General features: G+C 44.9%; 1 pseudogene; it reads left to right on the top strand.

The window, feature by feature from the left end:
• Window positions 1-6,472: 6,472 nt before the first annotated feature.
• On the top strand, window positions 6,473-15,549 carry LOC146341644 (vomeronasal type-2 receptor 26-like; annotated as a pseudogene).
• The last annotated feature ends 396 nt before the right edge of the window (window positions 15,550-15,945 follow it).

The following is a 15,945-nucleotide window of genomic DNA, read 5'->3' as shown; positions in this document are numbered from 1 at the left end:
ATTTCAACCTCCTACCTAGTGGCCTAAATTTGGCTTCCAGGATCTCACGACTACATTTTCCCACATAGTTGGTACCAACATGGACCACGACCACTGACTCCACCCCAGCACTATCTACTAGGCTATCTAGATGGTGCGTGATACCCACAACCTTTGCACCAGGCAGACAATTTACCATGTGGTCTTCATGCCCACCACAAGCCCAGCTGTCTATATTCTAATGATTGAATCTCCTGCTACCACAAGCTCTCCTCCCCCTTGAGGCACATCATCAGTGTGAGAGGATATTTGTTCATCTTCCGAGGAATGGTTCTCTTCTAAAGGATCATTTCCCTCTTCCTGTCAGGGTGGAAATTGAGCCCATAGAGCCCCAGAGCAGTTCTGATTCTGAGGAAGAACAGCAATCCGTGGGAGAGGAGCCAGCTCATCCCTCACAGGCACAGCAGCTGGCAGAGATTCCTCCTGCCAGCATTCCTGAGAGAGATAGTGACCCTGGCAGTGATAGAGTGGTGGAGGGGGGCTTGCTGGATGCTCGGTGCAGACGCAGGGAGCGGCGACAGATGTAGGGATGTACGAAAGTCACTTACCTTTTTGCGGATCTGCTTCGCAGTGGGGGGAGAGGCTCTCCGTCCCTCCCCCCGGAGTCCTGCCCGGCCAGCTCCACTCTGTGGGGATTCTGCGGAGCCGCACGCTGGCTCCTCCCGCAGCCGGACATCCGGCCGCTGGGCAGCAGGGACGCAAATGACGGTGGCCGTAGCTGCTGCTGTTTGCGTCCCTGTACTTAACCATGATAGGTTAAGTATTTAATTATATTTTAAGTATAAATATTTACCTAGCCTATCACGGCAAAGTAAAAAAAAAAAGTGTACGCAAATGGTGGCGGCTACAGCGGCCGCCATTTGCGTTTGCTATTTTTTGCCGTTCTAGCCTTCGTAAATAGTTACATAGGCTAGAATGGCTAAAAATAGTGAACGCAAATGGCGGCCGCCATAGCCGCTGCCATTTGCGTACACTGTGCCCAGCCGTGGCCGGCCAGGAGACCAGCCGCCCCCGCCGCCGCAAACAGTGCAAGTTCTGGTCTGAAAGAAGCAGAAACAAAATCCTCATACATCCCTGTGCTTCTCTGGACTGAGCTGCAGTTTATTGATCCCCATTCAGCCCATTGGTGCTTCCAAACAGCGATTCAGCACAACTGTGTCACCTGAGTCTGCTGCAAGGAGAAATAAGATTGGGTGTCTTCAGCATTCAGTGATTCCATACAGATGTTAAACAGCAGGGGAGACAATATGGTGCCCTGTGGATCCCCATAAAATAAATGCCATGATGGAGCTGAGCACTAATCTCACCTCTGCCTTTTGGAATTGGCCATCCAAGTAGGAGTGTACTTCAATACCGTGTCTCCCATCCAGAAGCATGCAGTTGTCAATGGTATAGAAAGATGGGCAGAGGTGCAGGAGAATTAGCAGAGTCCCACTCCCCCTGCCCTTCTCTCAGCATCGGTCGTCCATCAGTGACAGGTGCCACTCTGGGAAAGCATGGGCATCAAAGTCTGCTCAAAATTTTCTCCTTTGTCATCATCTAATGTGATGATCCCAGTCCTAGTCCATTAGAAATGTTTAAGTAGTTGGACAATCCCAAAGTACTGACACTCTTCATTGGGAACCACTCGGGACATGAAAGGAAACTGTGTTTTAGCACTCAGCATAGGACCAAATAAATAGTAAGAGACCTAAGCAAAAAAGAAACGGTCAGGTAGGTAAAAAGATTGGTTCCATGGTGGACAAATAAGGAAAGATGTGTTCCTAGTGCTCCTACTAGGTTGATAGGAGCAACCTGACAGATTCTCAGGATTGAAGGGAGAGATTTTTCCCTTTGCTCTTAAAAGGCAGCTCCTCAGTAACTGCTAGACATTGAACTAATGGCTGGCCCAAGACATCTTACTGCCTAAGGTGAAGGACAAGATGGCTCCCTTTTCAATTCCATGTAGAAAAGCCAACCAGATTTGATGTTGAGTTTGGCTAGATCTTTGGCTAGATCTATTGTACTGCTTTACAGTGGTATTAAAGTCCGCTGATAACTGTTGATTCAACATTATCCAATATACTGCAACAAAGTCATTGTGTGTCCTATGAGGTATAAATGTGCAAGAGGGATATATTGGTGACAGAACAGTGTCCTCCAGCACATCTGAGAAGAGTAGGCTACTGCAAGGGGTGCAGGCCAGGCTGTGTGGCACACATAGATCTGTCCTTCAACATCTTGCCACTGCACACCACCCCCATCAGCTGATGCCTGAGGCAGCCACCTCACTTTGTCTAATAATAGAGCTGGCTCTGATTGCACCCATTAAGCACGTTTTCTGGGCCAGCGGTTAGCGCAGATGCTCTCTGTGTGACAGATAAGCTGGCTTTTTGATGGTGCCAGAAAGTTAACTGTAAGCAGTTATTATTTTAAAAGAGGTTTATTGAAAAAAGGTTTTTTTCTCCACAATGAGATAAGGCCTCTCCATTGTCATCACTTTCCCACCTTCTCCTTCTTTCCTCCATGAGTCACACATGATCACACCAGTCCGGACAATACAGGGAAGAAGAGCAGATAGAGTTATGAAAGCCACGTGCCTCACAGGCATAACCTACTTGTGGAATTTTATAGATGCCTAAGATGGTGGCCATGTAGAATGAGGTTTCAGAGTTAAGTCCTCCAAAGACAGCTACCAGATGCTTCTGTGTGTCATATTTGTAGTTGGGCACAATCCTTTTCAGGCTTAAAAGAAGGTGCAGGGTGGTCTGATAAGTCATCTTTACATTGAAGTAGCTGTCATAGATATGGAATCCCAGTGTAACCTTGGGTCAGATCCTGGGATTCTCATTGATCTCCTTCACTGCAAACACGAAAGCCAGGACATGCTGGTAGTTCTTCATCACTACACTGAAATGACAGTATGGTTAAAAGTATGGTTTAGAATAAGAGTGTGGTTCAGCATATTTTAAACCTCTCAAACTACTCATCATGTCCTCACTGTTCTGACAGAAGCCGCTGCTTTGGGACATGGTATTCTGTGCATTTTAACAACTACATATATCTAGAATCAGTGCATAGATAGCTTCCAAACCATATGGAAATAAGCAGCAAAAATAGATGGGATGGTTTTAATACTTTGAAGACTGTAAGCTGCTTTGGCTCTATGATGAAGGAAGCATACCAGCTATTTATTTATGAAACAGAGAGAGGTACTGGTTGCCACTGGTCATAAGCTTTCTATGGCACTCATATTTCTGGAATGCTCCCTACAATAAATAGAAATATTGTTATGTATCTCATCACAACACAAGACCCCAATTGCATACAAACTGCTTTCATCTCAGACATGTATGCAAGGACACATAATACATAAAACATCATATGTGTGGAAAACACATAACAGCATACTCAACAAAACCCCCAACTGAGCAATATTGGTACACTATCAAGTTCATACAAACTTATGTTGTGGTGGGTAGGATACATACCTAGAAGACCCACTTTTTGTTTAGTTTGACATATTATTATGGACAGAGTTTATCTGGGAAAAGGTTGTCTAGAAGCAGCAAAATAACAAGGGGAGCTTTAAAAAAGTTGTCTTGCTGCAATATAATTTGCTGCATTGTTATTTTGTTTGCGATTTCTACCCAACAAAACCCTGGCTGCTGCACAGGAAAATAAGGAACCAGAATGCCAGTTCGGGATCAGGGTTCTGTTTTCAAACTCCTGATTTCATAATTAAAATAATGTAAATATTTATTATAGCATGATCAATCCCTTAATCTTGGCCCATTATCTTAACAGAATACATGGTAATCATAATACAATGAGTAGCGTTCATATTATAATGATAATAATATAACACTAGAAGAGATGGCTGAATTGCCCATCATTTGCCATAATATAAAACTAGATCAGAGATTGCTAGATTTTCCCTCCACAACCTTTTAGACTCACAATAACGCTCTGAATTAGGTTAGGCTTTAGCAACTCCTTACCAGAAAGTCACAGCATAAATATTTTAAACAGGAAACATAGTCAACACAGAAGCTCTGCCTGTCCACAATCTCCCACCCTAACCTCTGAAAGGCACAGGAGTGTGCATGTGTTTGTATCCAACCCACAGTCCTCCTGTTATGGAGCCTTTCTGCCTTTACAGCGGTGACCACATGGCTTCTGAGAGGGGAAGTTTAATTAAAGCTTTTAATTAAAGGATTCCATAGAACTCAATGAAACACCGCCATAGAATGGCTGTTTTAATAGTGCAACATCCCCACTTAAATAGATAGCTCATTATTTCTCCATCTTTTTGAGATGGAATAACCAGCACATACCTCTGGATGTGCCCTTGCGGTTCATGCCATCATCTTAAGGACTCATAAACATCTGTGAGTGAGCAATCTTAATAGCAGGATAACAGGTCTATGTGAAGAAGCCCCAAGACAGAAGCAATAACATACTACAAAACTCCCCAAACTACTTCTCCCAACTGTAAAACGCAAGAAAGGCCAGATCCTGGCCAGGGGAGTCCTGAAGGTTGAAGGGTGAACAAAAACTCTTTGGTTGGGTAACCCATTTAACAACCGGACCTATGTTGTCTATACAGATGGAAGTATCACTGAGGCTTGAGCTCATCAACATTCTTGGGAGTTCCACCTCAAAGCTCCATCCACTTCATTCCCATTCCCATTTGTGAGCTCCCAGCCTGTCCAAACAGGGAAAGTATGCATTTGGGTGGACATTTTTTTAAGTGCACAGTGTGCACCCAGTGTGGACTTTCCCCCCTTGACCAAAGGGGGAAAAGGTGCTTTTGGAACGTTCACATTTTCCCGAAGTACACATTTTGTGAACAGGGATCATGAATTCAGGAATGTGCCCACAACCCTCTGTTGGTACAACAGGACTGGAAATAGGAACTAGGTTGGGATGAGGAAAGGATATCAGGGATGATAATTAAAATAAGTCAATGCTATAACTTGCTTCCCCGCTGACTCGCTGGGAGTCCCCCCCCCCACTGCCTCAATCTAGCAAGGCTGCACATTTGCCGCAGAGGGACAGCGGAGCTGTCCGGGCCGTCTGGAGTTGCTGCCCATCTGGCAGTGCTCTAGGAGCCGATCCTTAGAGCGAGCCCAAGGGCAGGCGGTGGGAGAGGCAACAGCAGTGGGGTGAAGCTGGGGCAGGGATGGTGGGGGTGATGCTGCAGTGGCAGTGATGGGCATGGTGGTGGCAACAATGACAACCAAGGCAGCGATGCTGCGGTGGTGCACATCTGCCCTCCTGCCTCAGGCAGCATGACCCTTGCATCAGCACTGGCAAGGATGCAGTGGTGGCATAGCATGACTGCTAAAGCAGAGTCTGTGATTCCCTGGGCAGTTCTGCTTGCATCCCAGGAAATGCATGCAGCGTTCTGTTTCAGACCTTGGAATCCAACATGGCAAGGTGTGATCTGAGGGGGGGGGCAGTGCACCAGAGACAAGTGGAGCCAGGCCAGAGTGCACGGCCCCGATCCTCTACCCACTTTAAGCCCTCACACATTCACCTGATTGCCTGAACAGGGGCTACCGTGACAGATTTAGAGTGGAGGACGGATTCTTGTGGTATAGGCCAGAATTATGCTTAAAGGGTAAGCCACAGAGATCGTCAAATGCTAATGCGGAGCGATGATATAGCCCATGAATAACAAGGCTGAATATAAGAGCTCCACCATGGAAGCCCTTTGAGAACATCCACACTGCCAGAAGAAGTTTCTGAATATATATTACTAGCAGCCCAGTGCAGAACGCAGTTGACAGCGGTAACCATATGTAACACTGCAGAGGGGAGACTTTATCAGCATAGCAGTTTCTATCTGATAGATGCCCACTTCCACTATAGCTTCATCCAAAGGCTCTTCTGGAGATAGTTTTTTGCTTAATGCCCTATTAACCCAGATGCCACTCTAGTCTCAGATGGGTGATGACACCTGACAAACATGTTTCCTTCTGTTATTTTGCTGTGTATGAGAATAATACTCCAGGGAGGTTATTGTGGACCTTGTCATCACCTCAAATTATGATAATCTAACCTTATGTTTGGCCAAAGACTGGGGGGATTTTCAATGGCTATTCTCACAAGCATCAAGTAAAGTGAACTGACATATAAGACATGTCTGTGTGCCTTTCAGAGCTCCAGGTGACCAAGTGTGGGGATGCACAGCTGCATGCAGTTTAGGTTTTCCCAGCCAGAGAGCACCTCCATTGACCAGAAGAGTCAGGAACTGAGAAAATCAGGATGTTGTAACTACGCTACATTGTATGGTAATTAGTTAGACGAAACTCAGGGACTGAAACTGTGTGAGGAGAAAAGGATCCACTCCTTTATTGCAATGCTTTTCTTCTCGCTGCGGCTATCAGTTTTGTGGCTGGTGCTTCTGCTGCACACTGAGTGCAAGGAACACCCCATGATTTGTAGCATGCGCGATCCTCTTCAGATCCCGCATGAGTATTATCAGCCAGGTGATCTCATCATTGGTTCTATCTCTTCCCAGTTCTTCTCCTTCTTTGACACTATGTCATTTGATCAACATCCCCATGCAATGTTCATTGAAGAACCCATGTAAGGAAGTTCTTGTTTCCAACGAAATGTCTATGGGCAAGTGAGGTTGATAATAGAAACAATGACATGTTTTTCTTTCTTGTTAGATGTCTTTTGACAAGTTATTATAATGCTTAACTGAAAATGGGTGACAGCTAAGGTTCATAAATAAGTCTCTATTATCATTCCCCCCCCTCTTTTTGGTTGATAGAAAATGCATTTGCACATCCTTTTATTGGATATCTTCTCCTTGCCCCTTTTGCCAACAAGAGGGTCTCTTGTCAGATCTACAATCCATCAGTTTGTCCAGTCAAGAATAGAAGTTCAGCTCTGAAATCGCCAAAATAGAATGTCAAGCTTAAGATCTTCTCATCTGTTCTCTTTACCCTACAGCTCACCCTTAAACTCTCAAAAGCGAGTTGCCGGTTTACACGCACTTGTTAGAAATCTTGAGAGTGAGCTGATTTTGATCAGGTCAATGACTAAACCATAGTTAAGACTAATTTATTATAAGTAAGCTTCTTTCACTTGTGTGCTATCAATTTCTTGAAATTTCCTAGGCTGTATTCATTAATTAAGACTGACTACCAGAAATCTAATTATTTGGATGCAGTTACCTGAGGTCTGTGCAGAATTGCCTTCACAGAACTAAGGTTTTTGCATTCTGCCTTTCTGGAGATCATTATAAGAAATTGCTTTTGAAACAGCATTTCTATTTGCTCTGTAAAAGAGCTGTAAAGGACACAGTCCATTATATTACCCAATGTCCCCTATATAACTCAACATAATGCTTTTTTATTTGTTTGTTATTAGACAAGGACCATTACGTTCCAACATGTGTTTTCATTGGCAGCCAGGAAATTGAAAGCCAAATGTTTCGCCCAAATATGAATGTCTTCGAGTTGTAATGGCTTATATCTAAAACCCTGTCTGTCTTTCTCTCTCTCTCTCTCTGGCATCTTTATGGGTTTCAAAATATCAATCAACTTTATCTTTAATTATTCTCCTTCTATGCAGTCCTTTTTTTGGGGGGGGGGGTCTTTTGTACTGAATAGTGGGTTGGATGCAATATCTGCCTCCTGTGAGAGGAAGGGACCTTCAAGGAGAGGACGGGTCCACTTGCAGAAGCTTCCTCTGTCTTTTGGGAGGGCACCTCCCCCACCCCGACACATCACAGCTCACCCCTTTCAACAGGGTCTTCTGACTCTCTGTGTAGCATTTTCAGGGGGCTGCAAGTGATGCCATGGGAAGGAAGGGGGGGGCAGGGAAGTCCATTTCCATAATCACAAATGATCCAGTGTAAATTTGGATCCAAGGCTTTGTATTTTCTTCTCAGCAACTCAAGATTCTCCTTTGTATATACTTTGAGACAATGTGTGGCTCTACTAAATCACACAAAATTGTACGTAGGGATGGATGAAAGTCCCTTACCTGTTCTCGAAGCTTGCTTCGCGGTGGGGGGGAGGCGCTTCGGTTCTCCCCCCGAAGTTCAGGCGAGGGGGGGGAGGTGCCCTGCCTCGCCCGGCCGAAATTCAGGCCAGGGGGGAGGTGCCCCTTCCCTCGCTGGCGAGTTCAGGATGGGTAGGAGCGCCCCGTCTACCCAGCCGCGAAAAAAAAAGTAAACACCCCCCCCCCGTGATAGGCTATGTAACGATTTACGTAGCCTATCACGGCTAGATTTCCAAAGTCAGCCATGATAGGCTATGTAAATCATCACGTAGCCTATCACGGGTGACTTTGAAAAAAAAAACGCGTACGCAAATGGCAGCTCCCATGGGGACCGCCATTTGCGTTCCTTATTTTGACACGTCTAGTCTATGTAAAGATTTACGTAGACTATGGCGAAAATAAGGGCAACGCAAATAGTGTTCCCTTATTTTTGCGTAGTCTATGTAAATGTTTACGTAGACTAGACGTGCCAAAATAAGGAACGCAAATGACGGCGCCCATGGCCCGCCGCCATTTGCGTACGTGCTTTTTTTTCCTTCCTTTTCAAAGTCACCCGTAATAGGCTACGTGACGATTTATGTAGCCTAACACGGCTGACTTTGGAAATTTAGCCATGATAGGCTACGTAAATCGTTACGTAGCCTATCACAGGTGTTTTTTTTTTTTTTTACTTTCCTTTTTTTTTTTTGCAATGGTCGCGGTGGCAGCCGGTCAGGAGACCGGCTGCCGCCTCCGCCCCCGCCGAACTGCCGCCGAACCACCGCCAGGACCCGCCGCCAAAAGGGACATTCAGCCATGGTAAGTCCCATCCCGGGGGGGGCGGGGGGTCAGCGGAGAATTTCCCCACCAATTTCGGGGGGCCGAATGCGTTGGCATTCGGCCTCCCAAAGATTCATGGAGAAATTCTCCGCCATCCCTAGTGTACGTTCTGTCCATTTCCACTATATTATGTTAGTCCTTCCTTCCTTCACCACACCCTTTCCTATCCAAAGTACATTTCCTATTTTAAATGTAGCCTGTAGGACAGCAGTTGGGATACTGACACCCCCCCCCCCTACTATCTCATCTTGGCAAAGTATTGAGTGTCTAGGCATGCACTATGTAAAAAGGGGCAAGACCAAGAGATTGAGTTTTTTCATACTATAATCCTGGATTACATTATTTTAATTATGATAACGAGATTGATTGATTGGTTTATTTTCCAAACATCACACTTTCTGTTGCTTTTGTCTTCCTCAATAGTGCTCCCCTAAATCCCATTCAGACATATATTTTTTAAAAACTGAAGGAAGAATTGGTTGAAGTTTGCTTGGACACAAAATTCTCCCTTCCTGAAAAAACACACAAACATTGCCCATAATAAAGTTTTTACTGACTATGAACAGGGCTTCAGAAATAAGAAGAATCCATAATAATTATGAACAGTAGTAACCCCCCCCTCTTTCAAAATTAAAAGTTCTTAAACCACTAATAATTAAAATTGTTTTTCTCTCAGTTCCTCTGGGATTTCAAGGTATGGAGGCATTCTTTTTAATGCTATATGTAGCTATAATGATGTATAGAGTGCCTTGCCAAAAAGCAGAGTCCGATGTAAGAACAGAAGGATGTAGGAAGTAGTTCATGAGGTCTAGAATGTTTATGTGATTTGGCGTTTACTCTCATTGCAGTGTAGTGACAAAACACTACCAGCATGTCCTGGCCTTGGTGTTTGCAATGAAGGAGGTGAATGAGAATCCCAGGATCTTACCCAATCTTACATTGGGATTCCACATCTTTGACAGCTACTTCAATGAAAAGATGACTTACCAGACCACCCTGAATCATCTTTTTAGCCTGCAAAGGATTGTCCCCAACTACAAATGTGACACACAGAAACATCTGACAGCTGCCATTGGAGCACTTGACTCTGAAACCTCCTTCTACATGGCCACGATATTAGGCATCTATAAAATTCCACAGGTAGGTTATGCCTGTGAGGCATGTGGTTTTTGCAGATAGAAGATGAAGACAAAATGCTTGAGGGGGAAAAAAACTGGTGTTGGGGGGGTAGGTGTGATGTACCCTGCCAAGTTACAACCAAGAAACACAAGTGGAGGGAGTGGGAGACATTCAGACTTCAGTTTCCCAAGCAGCCCCTATATCACAAGCTGGAGAGTCTGGTGTGAATACTCATCATCTCATGTCATTGTCATCTCATGAATGGCGCCAAATAATGTGGTCACATGCATTCCAAATCCTAGAACAAATGCACCAAGAGAATGAAAAGAAAGAGAGGACAAATACAACATTTCCACGCTACATCATCTCTGAAAGCACACATAATCTCTGCTCTGATTTCAGCAATTCATTTGCTTCTTCTTAGGTCTCATATTACTTATTTGGTCCTATGCTGAGTACAAAAGTCTTGTTCCCTTTCATCTACCGTGTGGTCCCCAATGAAGAATACCAGTACATGGGGATTGTCCAACTACTCCTGCATTTCCAGTGGACATGGGTTGGGATCATCACATTGGATGATGTTAAAGGAGAGAATTTTGTGCAGACCTTGATGCTGATGTTCTCCCGAAGTAGAATCTGCCCAGCTTTCACTGACAGAATCCCTCCCCTGGCAGACTTCTCTGTGTTAGATAGCGTATACTTAATGACAGAGAATAAGCTCCATCTTTTCAGCAACAACAAAGCCAAAGCCCTTGTTGTGTATGCGGAAACTCATTCTGTATTTGGTTTGAAGTCATTGCTAATAGAAACAGAAAATATGGAAGAGACTCTGAGTAGAGTGTGGATCATGACAGCCCAGTGGGATTTCCCAGCAACACAGTTTCAGAGGAACTGGGATATACATGTCTTCCAGGGAACGTTGTCTTTTGCAGCTCGCTCCAAGGAGGTGCCAGGATTCCCAAATTTCCTTCTGACCTTAGATCCTCACTCAGTCAATGGAGACAATTTTATCATGCACTTTTGGGAGCAGGCTTTCGACTGTCTGTTTTCAAATGCCAATGTGGCTGGAGAGGGCCATGAAACTTGTACAGGGAAGGAAACACTGCAGAGCCTTCCTGGGCCCTTCTTCGAAATGAGCATGACTCCTCAGAGCTACAGTGTATACAATGCTGTCCATGTTGTGGCACATGCTTTACATGCCATGTGGTCATCGCACACCAAGCATAGAGTGGTGACAGCACTTCAGAATCCACAGCCATGGCAGGTACTACCTCACAACCACAGAAGCTCTGTTGGCATGAGAAGAGACATGCATAATGCCATTATGTTGACATTCTAGGACAATTGGCAACACTTACATGTAATATTGTACATGTCCAGCTCTAATGTCATGCTTGATCCTGGCAAACCATAGCTTGTAAGGCAGGAGCCAGCATTTGGAACCTAGAGTCCATCCCTCCCATCCATCTCAAAAACAACTTCTCCCTCCCTTGTCTTGTTTGCTATAGCCATTTCTTAGGGTTTTATCTGCATCCTGAATCTCAGCAAGGGACCCCTTCTCAACCAGCCAATTCCACCTATAAAAATGTACACGCAGTAAACCTGATCTTCAACCATAGAATAAAAATCAAACATGGTTGTTGGAGTACATGCATTTGAAGCCCACATCATTTGTTCCTCAGTGTAAGAGAAGGAAGCAGACTCCCTACTACTAGGAGCATCTACAGCTGTTTGGGGCTTGTAGGACTGCATAATGGTGCTTTTCCAAAGAGGAGGAGGGAGAAGCAAAGGATCTGCTCAGGGATTTGAACTGGTTTCAGGGCCCAGTTCAAATCACCGAGTTTGCTTGTAAAGTCTGTATGGCTTGTGTCAAGAATATCTCAAAGACGGCTCTCTGCATATTGAACTACACAGTCATTATTTTTGTCCGTGAGGCCCTTCCCCCTCTCCTCCCACCATCTGAAATGCAGTGGTGGATTTGCAAAGCAGGGCCTTCTCACTAGACCATGGAACTCCTTCCCATTTGAGGGCTTACCTGGCTCCTTCAGAACTCCTTCACTCATTTGCCTCTCCCCTCCAAAGGCAGCTCATTGCTACTCAAAGTTAAGAAAGAACAACACTTTCATTTAAAACAGTGTACCATAGAGCTATAGCCCTCAGTGGTTGGATGCCACAGTGCTTCCATTCATGAGTCAGTCAGCAAGGAGGAGGACCCTCTGCCACTGCCTTTCTGGTTTAACATGAGGACATCTTTCAAAGTGGCAGGGAGAGGGAGCCGCTCTGTGCCAAGCCTCCAAGGTAAACAAAAGCAGGCTGTCAGACTGACAGGGTGGTGGTGGGGGAACGGACCTGGTTCAGGGGGCCCTCTAACTGAATAATAATGTTGTTTATATATTGCAGTTAAGCTGACCTGTTGATCATGGTGAGTGGAAAACTGGGATATAATTTGAAATCATTAATAAACTCTCTTCGACTGTAGCTTCATCCTTTCTTGAGGAGAATTTCGTTTAACAACAGTGTGGGTGACCAGGTGTCTTTGGACAAGAACGGTGACTTGGAAAGTGGATTTGATATAATAAACTGGGTTACTTTCCCAAACAAATCCTTCTCAAGGGTGAAAGTTGGAAGGATGGATCCATGGGCCTTCCAAGCCAGAGAGTTCACCATCAATGAGGATATCATCACATGGCACAGCACGTTTAACCAGGTTGGATCTGACTGTTGGTTCTTGGTACAAACCTCAGTGGATATGTTTTCCAGTCTCAGTCCTAGATAGTTTATTTGACAGGCTTTGTATGAAGCTACTCATTCTCTGAGCACTGGAGAGTTTCCCTAGCTAAATCACCTATCCTAGAATAAAGGAAAAAAATCCCACACGGTTTTCCCTACAAATACTTTTATATTTATAAATCCCAGTTATTACCAATGCATTGACACCTCTAGAAACTGAAGCAATATTTAGGGAAATGTTCTGTCCTCTTTGTAATGACCCATTTGTAAAATTAAATTGGACCCGACAGCCCAAATTGTTGAATTTTTGAACTAAGATTGCAATTAATGTGCACTTTATTTTTTTTAAAAATGTCAGTCATGGGGCCCCCTGAGAAGTGTTGGGACTGCAGTGTAGGGGGTATTTAACCCTTCCCTCCCTGCTCTGGCCCTGATGAAAATGCCCCCTATCTGATGTTTGCATTGAGAAGGAAGCACCCATTGGTGCCATTTAGTGATGAATAAATTAGTCTGTTTCTGGCCCATGTCGATTTTGCATTTCTGTTTCTTCTAGCGGTGTACAAATCCCCTACCTTTCTGGTCCGGGGGGGGTTCCGCAGGGGGGGAGACAATCCATCCCTCCCCCCCAGAATCTGTCTGGGCTGGCTCCGCTCCACAGCAGTCCTGGGCCCGGTCCACATTGCTGGCGATATAGCCAGCCGCCATTGCCGTCCTGTGCCATATCGCTGGGCTAACTCTGGACACAAATGGCATCCACTACGCCATTTGCATCCCTGTTTTTTCACTCGATAGGCTACACAAGTATATATGTAAATATAATTTGCGTAGCCTATCATGTGAAAAAACGGATGCAAATATGTAGTGGATGCCATTTGCAAACAGAAAACTGTTAGATTAACCTAAATGCAGCCATAAATGGCTGCATTTAGGTTAACCTAACAGCTTTACGGCCACAAATGGTGTAGTGGATGCCATTTGCATCTGGATGTAGGCCAGTGATATGGCACGGCAATGGCAGCCGGCCGTATCGTCAGCGATGCAGATCTGGCAGCCGGCTCCTCAGGATCGCTGTGCGGAGGAGCTGGCCACACACGGATTCTGGAGGGAGGCAGAGGTGACTGCCCCGTTCTGCCACAGACTCCAGAGGCTGGATTCTTTGGAATCTGGCCTCGTTGGGGTCCATGGCAGAATTCTCTACCATCCCTAATTCCTTCTTATTTTTTTCATTAAGTCTGATCTCTCTCTCTCTCTTTTCCTGAACATGAACATGTTTTACATACAAAATCCTCTCTCTCTGTCTCTCTGCTGGCATTGGTGGAGCATTGATTGAGAAATCAATCATTGATTTCTCAATCATTGGCTACGTGGAGCATTGATTGAGAAAGCATTTATGAAGCATGGGGTAAGGATTTCCCTGCTTGTGTTTATGGTTAGATGCCACCCTCTTCAATGTGCAATGACAACTGCCATCCAAGTTCTGTTCAGAAAAAAAAGGAAGGGGAGCCTTTCTGTTGTTATGATTGTGACCCATGTCCAGAGGGGAAGATTTCTAATCAAAAAGGTAGTTGTCATATCACATTATCATATCAAAATGAACAGAGAACTTTATGGTCAAGCTTACAGATGTTACAAATGAATAAATAAAACTTTGGTATAATCTCCTCTTCATCTCTAGAGGTTAAGCTAAATTTGTGTGGGTTTAGACTAGAAAGTTTTTAACATAGCTTCATAATGTTCACCATTGTATTCAAAGATGAGAACTTGAATAGGATCTGAGGCCTAGGGCACACATTTGGGCCCTTGTACATCTGTAAGGCTCTTTTTGTGGGATTGGGACCTTGCTTTTCCAAGATTCCTGAAAGGGCAAGGCAGAAAACCGAGTATAAACGTATACTTGTTTGAGAGCCTGAGGTGCCATTATTTCTTCTTTGTAAAGATATGGACAACTGTATCGAGTGCCCAGAAGATCAGTATCCAAACAGCAACCAAGATGGATGCCTTCCCAAGGTTTTAAATTTCATGCCTTACCATGAAAGCTTGAGCATCGGTTTAGTTTTTATGGCCCTTTCATTTTCCATGGTCACAGCTTTGGTGCTAGGGATATTCATTAAGTACCACAATACTCCCATTGTCAAAGCCAACAATTGTGGTCTTACCTACACTCTGCTCATCTTCCTCCTGCTCGGCTTCCTCTGCTCCTTGCTATTCATTGGCCGCCCTCAGACAGTCACCTGCCTCCTACGGCAAACGGCTTTTGGCATCATCTTCTCGGTGGCTATTTCTGCTATGTTGGCCAAGACCATTATGATGGTTCTGGCATTCATGGCCACAAAGCCAGGATCCAGGATAAGGAATTGGGTGGGGAAAAGACTGGCAGCTTTTATCGTTTTCTCCTGCTCTCTTATTCAAGTAGCTATTTGTACTGTGTGGCTCTGTACTGCTCCTCCATTCCCAGACTTGGACATGCAATCTTTGGCTGAAGAAATTGTGGTGGAATGCAATGAAGGCTCTGTCCCCCTGTTTTATTGTGTTCTGGGCTACATGGGATTTTTGGCTGTAGTCAGCTTTGTTGTGGCTTTCTTTGCGAGGAAGTTGCCTGATGCCTTTAACGAAGCCCAGTTCATCACTTTCAGCATGTTGGTATTTTGCAGTGTGTGGATCACCTTTGTTCCAACTTACCTGAGCACCAAGGGGAAATACATGGTGGTTGTGGAGATCTTCTCCATCTTGTCCTCCAATGCTGGTTTATTGGGCTGTATCTTTTCCCTGAAATGTTAGGTAATTGTCCTGAGGCCTGAGTTGAACATCAGGGAGCACCTAAGAAGGAGAAACAAGTAGGTGTCAGAGCTGTGGGTCATACAAATATATGGTAATCAGCATATGGGAGTTTTGGGGGAACTGTTTTGTAGCTGTTGCTTTGTCTACCCTCTCAGGAAGGAGGAAGGAATTTGAGCCATCCCTATCTTTAGGGACATTAGAGAATTCCACCACAGTTCCCAGGGGGGCCAAATTCTAGTGAATGGTGTTGAATTTGGTGTTGAATGGGGTACGGCTACCCTTGAAAGAGCAGGTCCGCAGCCTGGGGGTCATTTTGGACTCCCAGCTGTCCATGGAGGCTCAGGTGTCAGCTGTGAGCCGGACAGCGCTGTATCAACTCCATCTGATACGGCGGCTGTGCCCCTTCCTTCCCGACCATCTGCTCCCATCGGTAGTACATGCCCTGGTCTCCTCTCG

Source organism: Heloderma suspectum, chromosome 6 (assembly GCF_057233095.1).
Source record: "Heloderma suspectum isolate Gila_16-S chromosome 6, 16-S_ref, whole genome shotgun sequence".
Classification (NCBI taxonomy): domain Eukaryota; kingdom Metazoa; phylum Chordata; class Lepidosauria; order Squamata; family Helodermatidae; genus Heloderma; species Heloderma suspectum.
Note: the sequence above shows the minus strand (reverse complement) of the source record. Positions and strands in the feature narration are given on the sequence as shown.